We start from the raw sequence: 15607 nt of genomic DNA on the forward strand, positions 1-15607 counted from the left end.
GGGCAGCGGCGGCCGAGAGAGCTGGGCGGCTAGGGCTGGACGGCTAGGGTTTTTTTTGTAAAAATCTGATCTCAAACTCTCTTTTGAGGTCTATTTATACTAGGGTTCTCAACCCTAGTAGGCTTAAGTCATTCGGCCTGACCCACTGATCCATTAAGCCCATCGCCTTGTCGTCCTCGTTTCTCACAAACGATCGTTTCACAAAATATAACAAAATTATATTTGTGACGAGCTCAAAGTCCTCGTCGATACGAGTGTCTCTTCGAAATTTCCAATTTCCAAAAGTGGAAACTTCTAATTCAGTGGACCTGTTAAATCGGGAAACTTCCCAATTTAGAAAGTTCACTAAATTCCGCATGTCTCTTTCTCTACGTTTATTCCAATTCGTAATCCACAATTACGAATCTTGGATTCAATCATATTGACATCCAATCGTTCAAAGATTAACATATTAATCTATGCTTGTTGTTTATCAAGGATCTATATTACACGAGAAGTGTGACCCTCAATGGTTCAGGTGTATGCTAGCCGTGGGCTCACAACTCTTTGTGATTCGAACAACACATTGTCCTTATATGAACTCCTCCCAAGAGTCCCGATGAAAGTAAAACTCATTTTACTTAATCGCCGATCAAATCGGTGCCCAACGAATCAAGATTGGCGCCTAGCAACTACGCATCATGATTCCCTAGATACAAGTGAAGTGGCTGCAAGAACCTTATGATATAGTTAGCGTACAGTACGATCCCTTCGCAACACATGTCCCGATTGAACTAGAGGCATTGGTTCACTGAGACCTCTTATAAAGTTCAATGACCGTGCGAACGTTCTAGGTATTATAAATCCGTTCGTGTGTGACTTAGGGAAACACATTTCCCTAATCACCCCACTATCAACTCCGGCCAGAGATTCCTTGGATTATAAACCGTTAGAACACACAGGACATCCATGACTACTCAAGCGCTCGAATCCTCTACTACAATGCACATACTTCACACTAGATTTCGGATTGCACGAACATTGGCCCTTGGAGTGGTCCGTTGTGGGACTCAGGGACAGCTCACGATACAATCGGTCCTCTAGTGAAGTCATGGTGATGTCTGGGTCTTAAGGACTAATGGTGTACAACTATATCTTAGAAACCTATTACTCGATGAATGAGAACCACTTATAGATTTCTAGGGCGAGGGAGTTCGGTGAACTCATCTAGTATGAGCACCCACTCAAGTATGTCGATGTCACAACACCGAGGACTGATGAGACGCAGTACACATACACTAAGTGCTAGTCTCAAAAGGGAAAGGCCGGTATCCTCATTATTGGCGTAACCCATCGACTAGGAACAAGGTTTAACAGTTACATTACATTGCTGAGTTATCTCATGATTCTACTAGATCAACTCACAGTAATAGAGTAACTCGTTAGGACTATATCTATGCTACTTGCATGGGATAAGTGATATAGAATGCCAAATGAAATATTTTATTAATACGAACGAAGAACGATTGTTTTATTACAAGAAAAAGGAGAAAGACCACAGCCACAAGTTGGCTTGTTGGTCACCTACTCTAACAAAATCCCTAACTACAATGCACAGACTCCCACTAGATTTCGGACTGCGCGAACGTTGGCCCTTTGAGCGGTCTTCGAGGAGACTCCGGGACAAGTCACAACACAGCTGTTCCTCTAATGAAGTCGCAGTGATGTATTAGGTCTAAGAACTAATGGTGTATAACTATAATCATAGAATCTCTACTCGATTAATCGGAACCACTTATGTATGCCAATATCACTATTGTAGCTGATGAGACTCAACTCACATACACTAAGTGATAGTCTCAAACGGAAAATGCCACTATCATAATTATCGGCGTAACCCATCGACTAGAAACTTGTTTAATAGTTATCTTACTAAATGAATTATCGCATGATTCTCCTAGATCAATTCATATTAATTTAATATAACTATAAGGTCTAATTCAATGCATAATAAATGGGACAATAGATATAGCTTGCCAAAAATAGAATTCCATTAATAACGAAAATAGATTGTTCACAAGTAAATATGGAAAGACCACAACCACAAGTTGGCTTGTTAGTCACCTACTCTAACAATCTCCCACTTGACCTAAAGCCAACTACCCATGAACCTAAGTCCCATCGACTCCGATGTTTCTCGTCGACCTTTCGAGGTAAAGGTTTGATGAAGGGATCTTCTATGTTATCTACCGAGGTAAATTTCTCGATCTACAGTTCACCTCTTATAATTATCTTTCGATAATACCTACTCACTACTTGCTTGGATTTCTGATGAGATATTGGAACAGCATTCAACTCTTTGAATGAAGTCTTGTGTCCAAACATCTACGTTTGTAGCATCTAATGCTCCAATATATCTAGCCTCGGTGGTGGAATCCGGCGTCGTGCTTTGCTTGGAACGCTTCTAAAATATTAGTGGATACGTCATCTACAAAAAAAAATGTTAGAATAATTTTTTGATGTATACATTTCTTAATTGACATGATCTTTAAATCTATCAGTGCGTTAAAAACCCAAATAAGAGTATGTAATCGGGTGACAAATGTAAAGGATTAAAACTTAGAAGATCTTCTTTTACTTTTATCTCAATGAATAGGGTTTGTGCCGATATCTTATGCTCTTGAAACGATTATTATCACAGTTGTAGTTTCTACATTAATATTCAATATTTTTCCAATATACTTAGGATAATGAAAAATGTCCTATATTAGTGGCGAGCCCTGGAGGATGGATCGGAATTACTCAATCAAGACCGGAAAGGAATGTAATTTTCTCTAATAATAATTTGGGATTTGGTGTATTACCCTTTGTAAAATTCTGGAATTACATATCAATTATCTCACAAAAATAGCTGAAGAAAATAAGCTCTTGATTATTAGATGCAGATACTGAAGCCCCGGTATGTGCAAGCTACAAGTTATAACCAATTTTATGTGGGGGCATTTTCGAAATTAGAAAATGAGAGAACATATTAAAGAATCGTTATATTTGGATGTTGGAATTCATTGCAATGTTTCGAAGCGTTTTGATTAGAATTATTTTTAAGGGGATCTTTGATATAACTCATCAATACTATTTTTAATAGAGAAAGGCCCAAATTATTTTGCATCATTTCAGATAAACCCATTTCAAATTTCAGCCACCAATTTTTCCATTTATGTCCATCCACCTTACACATCCCCATGGGCCACATGACCCATCAACCCACTATCCCCATGACCCAGCGGTGTCTTTCTCTCTTTCCTTTTTTTTCTTTTTTTTTTATATTATTATTATTATTATTATTATTATTATTATTATTATTATTATTATTATTATTATTATTATTATTATTATTATTATTATTATTATTATTATTATTATTACTATTATTATTATTATTATCATTATTATTATTATTATTATTATTATTATTATTATTATAATTATTATTATTATTATTATTATTATTATTATTATTATTATTATTATTATTATTATTATTATTATTATTATTATTATTATTATTATTATTATTATTTCACTTTTTTTTTTACTTTTTTCGTTTTTTTAACTTTTTTTCTCTATCGGCAGTGTTAATCAACTATGAAGCATATTAAATCGACTACGATGAACTATAGTCGATTAAGGAACCAAATACTAGAAATAACAACTCACAACTACAAAAATGCAAACTCAACTATATTTACAAAAACAAACAATATACAAACATTACAATTGATTTATACAATTAGAATCACTAAACAAAAAATCCCAAAAAAATAAAAATTGGAGTCAATGAAGCATATTAATCGACTATGATGTGAAGCATAGTCGATTAAGAATCTGCTACTAAAAATAACAAATCACAACTGCGAAAAAAATGCAAAATCAACTATATATTAAAAAAAACAAAAAATATACAAACATTATAAATGATTTATACAATTGGAATCAATAAAAAAAAATTTAAAAAAAAAGTAAAAATATTGGAGTCGATCAACCTTAATCGACTGCCAGAGCATAGTCAATTAGCTTAATCGACTTTGAACATGTACATAGTCGATTAAGGTTTCAGCCTGCGCGAAATTCTCTACGAGCGCCGTCATTCGTCCGATCCACCAAAAAACCCTAAATTTGCCTCCCTATCGTCACCACACCGCCGCAACAACACACCATCACCACCTTACTTTGACATTATGACGGTTTTTTATTACAAATAAATAAACAAAATCACAACTCGCACCACCAACCAAAGCAGAACCACCACCCCATCAAAATTCGATTCCGGCGACAAATCGACTATCTTACCTCTTTTCGCCGTCAATGTACCAATCATGAAATTCGAATTCAGAATCGCTATCAAAATGATTTATAATGTTTGGTGGGTGCTTCCTCTCCTTTCTTTCTCCATCTTCCGGCGGCGGCGACGGAGAAGATTGCCGGAGAAAACAGAGGGAAAAAAAAAACAAAGAAGACGAGAGAACAGAAGAAGAGAAAAGCTGGAACGTGAAGCGGCGGATGAAAAATTGAAAATAAGATTAGGGTTTTGAAAGAGTATAATAGACAATTAAGGGTAGTTTTGGAATTATGAAAATATCACATGGGTGGAATATTGGGTAAGGGGGTTTTCTCTAATTATTTTTGGGAGGGGGTGTTTCCTTAACTATATTTCCTAAGTGAGGAGGTTTTCTCTAATTTTCCATATTTTTAATTCATTTTGGGTAAATATATTTTAAAGGATGATTTGAAAATGAATAATGTGCGGTTATATTTTTGAAGGAGATAAAAAAAAAATGTATTAGTTAAATAATATCTATAAGCCGTTGAAAAATGTGTCTTAGATGAATAATTTGTTGTACATAGTGATGTTTTATTTCTTATTTCAGTAGAATTTTTTAATTTACTGTAGCTATCAAATCATGTTTGCAGAAAATATAAACTTTGGAAATTGTTTGAATAAATTATTTGAGAAATTGAACACACACAATTTTGTTCGAGAAAAACAATTGGACAGAAACAAAAATGGTACCAAATTACATATATTTTCGTTGTCATTTTTATTTTCTATATAAGTTTTATATTTTCATAAATAGAATATTATGTATCAAACAATAAAAATACTAACATGTGATGTCATCTATAAAGGCAAATAATATTTTATAAGAAAACTGTTTGAATATAAACAACTTATAAGATGTATAAGAGTTTAGACGCACTTCAAAAGTGTTTTAAGTATAAAGTATGAAACTACACGTGTATCAAAATATTAGCGAAAGTTAATCTTTTAAAATTGCAAGAATTGTATCAAAATATCTCGATGAAAAATAATAAAGTACACAAAGTTAACAGGAAAATTATCACGAGACGAGCAACGTACGTCCACTTTTCTAGTTTTCAAAAAATGTGAATGTCGTAGAAGGTATAGTTACTAGCACAAACAAGCATGATCTTACCAAGTTTGTCTTCTTTTTTTTTAATTAAAACCATTTATTTTGACAATGAGCAGCTGCTATAGCTGTGCAGAACAAGTTGAAATTTTTCAACACCTAAAGTGAACTAATTATGCTGAAGATTGGTTGATTCTCATGTATATTGTGTTGCTGTTGTTTGCTTTCACAACTTAGGCCAAAGAGTGTTAGGCATATACAGGGGGTGGCATTTGAGTAATTATTATACTTTACCCTCACACTAAAAGAAAACAACTCTACATTCTCCGCTATAATTACAAGTATGATGAGGAATGCACTACAAAACTGTTGTGCCCCATCATCACCAGCCAGCTAATGAATCACGTTGGAATAATAATAATTAGTATTTAATGTGTTCCAATTACAATAATCTTATTATATATATGATTCATGTAGGACGACCATCTGATATCGTCCCTTCCGAAGAAGACATCTCCTCTCCATCTTCTTGGATCTTCTTTTGTTTGTTTTCAGATCATGCAGAGGATGATACATAATCTTAGGTGGAGTTGGTCCTTGTGTGAATTGCATGCCTTTGGTAAGGTTTTGGGAACACCGTTTTGTTGTTCGGAGCATTTGGTGCACAGAGTCCAATAACCCTCAGCAAGTTGCTCCGCATCGCATCAAAGGGCGGCGCTTCATTTACATTTCTCTTAGCCAGTCTTTCCTTTTATCTTGCACGAAGCTTGCTGCTCTTGAATAATAAGCACATTAGTTGTATAGTACAACTTTTAAATGACCTTCAGGCTTCACCAGTGTCAATTTTAACCAGGAAAGGGGAAAAAAGAAAACAAGAATTCTCTTGAATGAATGACACAGAAATAACAAAGCCCCAATTGTGCATTTTCTATGCAATGCATGTGCAGAATAATGCTAGTCGATGTACCAATAAATTCTATAAGCAATACACGTATATGGATAATACACAAATTGTGCATTTTCTGTGCAATGCATGGGAAGAATGCTAGTCAACACACACCACTAACCACTAAATTGTGCATTTTATGCGCAATAAATTGTGTACATAATGTACGTTTAATGCATCAATCTAGTGATCCACAGTGGAAAGTAGAAACAATTCCCACTTCTCATGGAATCAAATTTACAAGGCATTGAACATATTTGCTTTGAATAATACCTATAATCAGTTGTCATGATTGAAGTATTCCAACAACATTATTAGAAATTGGGATTATTTTGAAGACACCTCATATTAAAATGTATATAACTAACCATTATGTTGTTTCCATCCTAGTTCAAATCCCCTCTATTTGGATAATAATTTGATATACCCCCTCGCCAGGTTTGAAGTACCTAGAATACCCTTTTAAATCAGTTTTAAACCCTAGCCAACTTGATACGATCCACAAAAGCTGAAAGATGAAGAATTGGAAGAAGTGCAAGCGTACGAGTTTGGAGAGGCTATTCGAGTTATCCTTGGAGAATAAAGGTTTGAATGAGACTGTTGAAGAGTTGATGGTTTGAAATTGGAAGAAAATAAAAAGAAAATTCATCGGACTAGCCGAATTCCATGCATCCGAGATTCTCGTCTATTTCTGGCAGTTTTACCATTCGAGTTATAATTCTCTCATATGACGTTCAATTTAAGAGATTCAAATTGCTATGGAAAGGTAACTGGAAGTTCTAAAACTTTCATGTTTTGAGAGAAGAGAGATTCGAAGTGTAACAGTGTCGTAATTGAGCTTGAAGTTCATGCACGTGCACTACCAATTGTCTACGCAAGATTAGAAGGGTAATCGAGAAGCAGACTTGAAGATCAAGTTATTTAATTTAATTATACACTTTTTCAATTTAGGATTTATTATGTTTTATTTTATTTTATTAGAGTCTTTTATAGTTAGAATTAGCTTAAGGGTAAATTCCACTTTACCCCCTTGTACTTTGACAGGATATCACTTTACCCCCTCGTACTCTCAATTGCATCGATTTGCCCCCTTGTACTTTGGTTCGATATCACTTTACCCCTTTCTACTCTCAATTCATCTATTTTCCCCCTTGTACTTTGGCTCTATATCACTTTACCCCATTCTACTCTCAATTGCATCGATTTGCCCCCCTTACTTGAAAAATTGTCTCAATGTGGCCATCGCCGTTAGTTTTCAGACCTTTGACCTTAACACCGTTTCATTTAAGTATGAAAATTACTAAAATGTCATCCCTCCAGTTTAAATAATTATTAAGAAATAAAAAATAAAAAAACAAAAAATAAAAACAACAAAAAATAAAATAATAAAAAATTCAAGACAGCGAGAAAACATAGTCTACGACGCCAGCCACAATTTTTTTTTTTTTTATTAATAATTATTTAAACTAGTAGGGGTGGTTTTTTTGTAATTTTCAAACTTAGATCAAACGGTGTTAAGGTCAGAAGTCTGAAAACTAACGGCGAGGGCCACATTGAAATAAATTTTCAAGTATAGAGGGGGCAAATCGATGCAATTGAGAGTAGAAAGGGGTAAAGTGATATCGAGCCAAAGTACAAGGGGGAAAATCGATGAATTGAGAGTAGAAGGAGGTAAAGTCATATCGAACCAAAGTACAAGGGGGCAAATCGATGCAATTGAGAGTACAAGGGGGTAAAGTGATATCCAACTAAAGTACAAGGGGGTAAAGTGGAATTTAACCTTAGCTAAATTAGATGTTTCTTTATTATAGTTTAGGTAGGAGTCATTTTCCTTGTGAAAAATAAGTCTTTTTAGATCTTATAAATAGGTTGCCAATATTGCCTATTTCAATGGACGAATTTTAATGATATTTTGAGTATTTGGTGAGATTAATTCTCCTTCACTGTTCTATAGCAATCTTCGGGATTTTACAAGTGAATTCTTGTAATTTTCTTAGCTACATAATATTGGTTTCTGGTTCTTTACAACCAATGGGCAGTATTCCACCTTGATAATAATGGTTTCTAGTTCTTTATAGCTACGGGGTCATTATTCCTTGCTTCCGCCAATCTGAATCCTTTGTTTTTGGATATCTTCGATCTTTCTTCCGCGTAAGGTATTGGGTCCCGTAACAAGTTCTACGGGGTTCGTATCAGCTGGTAATCAGAGCCAACATCCAAAACAGGTTTCGCCTATCCTTTATCTTGATTATTTTTTAGTCAGTCCTTTTTTCGTGTCTTCTAGTTTATCTCATATTTTCTCGAGTTCTGTTATTAAGATTCTTCGTCAAAAAATAATATACAAAAATTTCGAATTTTTTTTTGTTTAGATTTCTTTTTAACCAAGTTAGGGTATGTTGGTGTCCAAAAAAAAACCGAAAAAAGAAAATAAAATCGAATTTTGTTCTTGTTTAGAGTTCCTTACAGCCCAGGTTAGGGTATGTTAATGAAAAATAAATAAATAAATAAATAAAATGAAAAAAAGAAAAAAAAATCGCTTTGATCATGTCCGAGAAGGCCGGTGATAAAGGAGAAAGAATTGAGCAGCGTAGGATGTCACCAATGGATAACCGCTTCCAGAAACTCCAAGATCAGATGGAAGGAATTGTTACCCAACTAAAGGAACTACGCAAAGATCAACATGTTCGAGGGCCATACGTACGACGTGATGTTCACCAACCAGTTATACCTTATCCTGATAAAGAGGTAGATGGTGATGCAAATTTTGGTGTGAACGCTACAAAATCAATGGGGGAGAGTATGGGACGAGGGTCTGGATTGCATAGATCGAGCCGAGGATATTTTGGTCGAGAAAGAGATGGCGTTGATCAAAATCGTAACTCAATGAAGTTGATTATACCACCCTTTCAAGGTAAGAGTGATCCCGAGGTGTACATTCAATGGGAAAGAAAGGTGGAGCACAAATTCGATGATGAAAACTATTCCGAAAAGAATAAAGTGAAGCTCGTAGTCGAAGCGTTCATTGGCTATGCAATTAGTTGGTGGGACCAATTTGTCTTAACTAGGCGGCGTTGTGGCGAACCACCAATTGAAGATTGGGAGTCCATGAAGGCAGCTATAAGAAGGAGGTTCGTTCCTTCCCATTATTATAGGGAATTGAAGATGCAAAGCTTGAGGCAAGTTACTAAGTCAGAAGAACGGGGTTCGCCGAGGTGGGAATCGCAAAGGAGTTCTCCAGCGAGCATGGTGAGAGAATCGTTGCAAAAGCCTAAAAGAGAGAAATCAAAAACTGAGCAGCAATTCAAGACTAAGATAGGAGAGTGTCCGAGCAAGGAATTCGTGAACTTGTGGTCCAACATTGAGGATAATTCTACAAAGGAGAAAAATATTATTTACGTGTCACCACCTCAGAGGAATGATAACATTGAAATTCCCATGGAGGAAAATGTTCTAGACATCATGGAAAGCATTGGTGCAAAAATTGAAGGGATGCCATTGAGTTTGAGAGTTGTGTTAGTTTGATGCCAAAGAGAGAGATAGATCATGAGATCGGTTTTATTTATAAGCCTTGTGATATTTCTCCGAATTCGAGGACGAATCCTTCTAAAGAGGGGGAGTATGATACGATCCACAAAAGTTCAAAGATGAAGAATTGGAAGAAACGCAAGCGTACGAGTTTGGAGAGGCTATTCGAGTTATCCTTGGAGAATAAAGGTTGGAATGAGACTGTTGAAGAGTTAATAGTTTGGAATTGGAAGAAAACAAAAATAAAATTCATCGGACTAGCCGAATTCTATGCATCCGAGATTCTCGCCTATTTCTGGCAGTTTTACCATTCGGGTTATAAATCTCTCATATGACGTCCAATTTAAGAGATTCAAATTGCAACAGTGTCGTAATTGAGCATGAAGTTCATGCACGTGCACTGCCAATTGTCTACGCGAGATTAGAAGGGTAATCGAGAAGTCGACTTGAAGATCAAGTTATTTAATTTAATTATACACGTTTTCAATTAGGATTTATTATGTTTTTTTATTTTATTAGAGTCTTTTATAGTTAGAATTAGCTTAATTAGATGTTTCTTTATTATAATTTAGGTAGGAGTCATTTTCCTTGTGAAAAATAAGTCTGTTTAGATCTTATAAATAGGTTGCCAATATAGCCTATTTCAATGGACGAATTTTAATGATATTTTGAGTATTTGGTGAGATTAATTCTCCTTCGCCGTTCTACAGCAATCTTCGGGATTTTACAAGTGAATTCTTGTAATTTTCTTAGCGACATAATATTGGTTTATGGTTCTTTATAACCACGGGGTAAGTATTCCACCTTGATAATAATGGTTTCTAGCTCTTTATAGCTATGGGGTCATTATTCATTGCTTCCGCCAATCTGAATCCTTTGTTTTTGGATGTCTTCGATCTTGCTTCCGCGTAAGGTATTGGATCTCGTTACAAGTTCTACGGGGTTCGTATCACAACTCATATCGGTCTCTATCTTCCTCTCTCAACTCCCAGATCTAAATCCCGCCTACATAGATCTCCAACCGACGATGTTCCTTCGCGGAGTCATAACATTCTCTCCGGTGATCGGAATTTGATTGTTGAACTACTGTTAGATTCCTCTAGTCGAGCTCTTTCTTTTGGTTTTGATTTCATTCGGTTTAAAGAATTCGATTTTTTTTTGCAATCGTTTTACAGTCGGTACTTATTTCGACGACGGTGGGTCTTGCCGGATGTGTAATTTGTGATCCGGCAGTCGGAATTTGACGGGCTATCCACCGTTGGATTCCTCTCGTCGGTATCTATATTTTGATGGTGATTTCGTACATTTTTTATTGTCAGATTTATTTCTATATTTTTTTTTCATTTGAGTGTGCGGAACCTTCGATGGTTAGCAGCGGCTAGGGTTTTGGTAGGAGGCGCATGGAGTGAAGAGTCATTGGCGGATTGGTCAAATTCGCAGCTATGGCCTCTCTCTCTCTCTCTCTCTCTGTTTGTTGATTTTTTATGTTTCTTCAATTTTTTTTTATTTTCACTCAAATATATATATTTTTTTTGATTTTGTACTGTACATTACTTACTATACAATACTAGTTACATATATTAAAATGCAGTTACTTATGCATATAATTGTGTATTTTTTATTTGTAGTTTATTGATTCTGAGGTGATTTATAATAAAAATACGGAAATTTGTAAATTTTTGTTGTTGGGGTTTATGAATTTCTTTTGTATAAGCCAATATTCGTGTGTGTGTGTATAATTGATCGACTAAAAATACGGGGTAAATAAAAAAGAACATAACAAGTATTATTATAGTTTACTACAGTTACACGTAGTTATTTTCAGTACAGTAAACATACTGATTTTAAAAAAAAATTAACAAATATTAAAACAAAATAAAAGAAATATATAAATTATACAAACAAGTTTATTAAAAAAAAGAAAAAAATAGAAAACGAAAATAATAATAATAATAATAAATAAATGAGCGAAAATGCTAAATACATGACCAAAAATGATGAATGCAGTTTGGCCGAAAATTGCATATAAGGGTAATATAGTACTTTCGCCTCTCTAGGGGGAATGTCAAACGATGATTTTGGCTTGGGTTTATCCCTAATTTATTTGGTACACAGGGGTGTATATAAAATAGGGCACTTTACAAATAAACCGATCAATGGGTATTTATTTATAAAGGGGTCCAGCGAAAAAAACTCTTTTAAAAAAAAGTCCACATATGGTCCAGAGGTTTATAAAAGACTAAAATAGTCCATCACGTTTTAATATGCTCCAATTTCATCCTTCAGTTTAATCTAACATCAATTTGACCCCAAATTTCACAAACTATTCAATTTTGACTCAAACACAATTTTATGGACAATTTCGTCAGTTGCCGCCGTTGACCGCTGGTCTCCGGCGTTGACATTTTTTTCTTTTTTCTTTTGTTTTTTCTGTTATTTTTGTTCCTGATTTTTCCGCCGGTTTCCGGAGTTGACTTTTTTGGATTATTTTTTTGAATTTTTTTTATTTAACATCTTTTTGCCCCTCGTTTAAACTACAATATTGATGTGATTGACATTAATATTAACTATATTACTGTTAAATACCGTAAAATTAACTATACCACAGTTCTACACAATAATATTGCTAAATTAATCACTAGCACAGTAGTATTAAGACCACAAAGTCATTATTATTGTGTAATAGAGTAATATTAATATGTTAACCGTTCAACAAAGGTAAACATAATAAAAAAAACAAAAAGAACTAATATTACTACTGTTGACAGTAATATTACTGTAACAACAGTAATATTACCGTCAACCACAGTAATATTATTGCATTGTGTTTAAATTAATATTACAAAAATAGACAGTAATATTACTACGTTACTCCATCAATAACTCAAACAAAACAATAAACCCAAATAAAATAATAATATTAATGTGGTTGACAATAATATTATTGTGTTTACAGTTATTTTACTGTCAACGATACTAATATAATTACGTTGACTTGTCAACAAATCAAACAAAATGAAAGAAAAAACCCAAAAAAATAATAATATTGTCGTTGACTCTAGCGTAAAAAAACGGATAAAGATTTTACGAGGAAAAAAAAACACTAAAAAAAGTCAAAGCCGGAATCTGGCGAAAAAAAAAAGTCAACGCCGGAAACCGGTGGCAAAAAAATAATTTTTGAAAAACATAAGTTTAAAAAAAAGTCAAAATTGAATTTTTGTGGTCAAAATTGATTAAATTGGGGTTACAATTAAGAATTGAGTGTAAAGGGTTGGGGGTAATTTTGTCATATACATTAGTTTTTCCAATATTTATCATAAATATTAAAGTGATGGGCTTATTGGCGAAAGAGATATAGCCACTAAACCTAGAATAATAAAGATGGTTGGTGAGAGACTTATGCGCAAAACCCCCTATAAAATAAGCCCTTAGGAATTATGTTCCTTACTGAAAATAATGTGTTGTAAAAAGAATTAATAAGGGTAGCATTAAATTTTAGCGGAAAAAAAATGAGGTTATTTTACATAACCTCTAGCCACTAAATAAATTAAGGATAAACTCAAGCCCAAATCATCCTTTGACATACCCCCTGGAGAAGCGAAAGTACTATACTACCCTTATAAGCAATTTTCGCCCAAACTGCATTCAGCATTTCTGGTCCTGCATTTATCATTTCCGCTGATTTATTTATTATTATTTTTCTTTTTTTTTTCTTTTTTTTTTTTTAAATAAACATGTTTGTTAAATTTATATATATATATATATATATATATATATATATATATATATATATATATATATATATATATATATATTTAATTCTTTTTTAATTTTCAAATCAATATGTTTACTGTACTGAAAATAACTACATGTAACTATAGTACCTATAGTAATTCGTAGTTATGTTCATTTTTTTACCCCATATTTTTAGTCGATCAATTGTATACATACACGCGAATACTGACTTATACAAAGAAATTCATATACCCCAACAAAAATTTACAAACTTCAATATTTTTATTACAAATCACATCATAATCAATAAAATACAAATCGAAAATACACATGTATATCCATATGTAACTTCATGTTACTATGTGTATAGTAATGTATAGTAATGTATACGGTCTGTTGAACACTGTAACTTGAAGCAGATGTAACTTCAACCAAATTTTTGACACCTTAAAAGAGAGGATCAATGGCTTTCATTAAGCTGCAATTGCAAAATCAAAACAAAAAAATAAAATTAATTTAGTGAAAATCAACAAAATTTGAAAAAACATCAAAACACTCAAAAATCAACAAACACTAAGAGACTAAGAGATAGAGAGATAGAGAGACAGAGGGGTTATTGCTGGGAAACGCTACAGATTTTAAATCAAACAGACAGTGACTGCTCACCCCCCTCGCCTCCTACCAAAACCCTAACCGCAGCTAATAACCACCCACGGTTCCGCGCGCCCACAAATGCAAAAAAATATAGAAATAAATTTGAAACCATAAAAATAAATGAAATTACCATCAAAATATAGATCTCGACGAGAGGAATCCAACGGTGGGTAGCCCGTCAAATTTCGACGGTGGAACACAAAATACACCTTCCGCAAGACCACCGTCGTCGAATGAAAAAAAATTGCAGAAACAGATCAGCGCTCCAAACTGAATGAAATCACCACCACAAAAACGAGCTCGACGAGAGGAATACAACGGTAGTTAAACCATCGAATTCCGACCACCGGAGAGAGAGTTATGACTCCGGGAAGCAATTTTGTCGATTGGAGATATATGGAGGCGGGATTTGAATCTGGGAGAGGAAGAGAGAGATGATTGTGAGTGTTTAGGGTTTAAAACTGATTTTAAAACGGTATTATAGGGACTTCAAGGTGGCTGAGGGGGTATGTCAAAATATTTTCGAAATGAGGGGGATTTCCCCTAAAGTGTAAGTCACTTGATAGTTCGTTTTATATAATTTGGAAATGAGGGGGGTCTGCTAAATAATCCCAAAAAAATATCTAATGAAAAATAGTCTAACAATTTCAAATCTAATAAGATATTCATGTCATATAGTAATGTCGATTAAAGGATAATCCGCATTCATTTTTGTAGCAAACTATCACTATAGGCATTGTTTCTGATAAACAAATTATATAATCGGTGTATGTTCCATTCAGTGATGTGATATAGCCCTATATCTGAAAGTGCAAGATATAATGATGTGTTAATATTGTAGGCATTCATTAAAAGCACATGAGAATCATGTTGAAATATGAATGAAGCCAAACTGACAATGTTTCTTTAAGAGCTCGTCCTGCTGGTGTGTACTCACGCTCGGGCACTGGTTCACGCTGTGGTACCTCTTCGACACCACCACCACCACCCTATCATATCACATGCCAAAATTTACTACCATACCTCTCGTATCATAAGGAAGACCATTCCATTTACTGGGATGTTCATAATATCAAAGAAAGTTTTTGACTACCATGGAACTAGAACACTCATTTTCGGTCTGCATAGAATCAAACAAAGTTTTTTCTTTGGCTACTGATCTTTTGTACACTTGTAGAACAGTTGGAAATATCTTGAGGATCATCAGCTGAGTTTCCTACATCAAACACATCCAGATTTTCCTCATCAGATTTACGTGCTGGGATGTTCTGCAGCTAATGAATCTGCTAAAGGGTGGGTCATCGTCATTGACCACCGCATTACAACTAAAATCTGCATT

The sequence above is a fragment of the Erythranthe guttata genome, chromosome 11 (assembly GCF_056151865.1).
Source record: "Erythranthe guttata isolate IM_541 chromosome 11, IM_541, whole genome shotgun sequence".
Taxonomy (NCBI): Eukaryota; Viridiplantae; Streptophyta; class Magnoliopsida; order Lamiales; family Phrymaceae; genus Erythranthe; species Erythranthe guttata.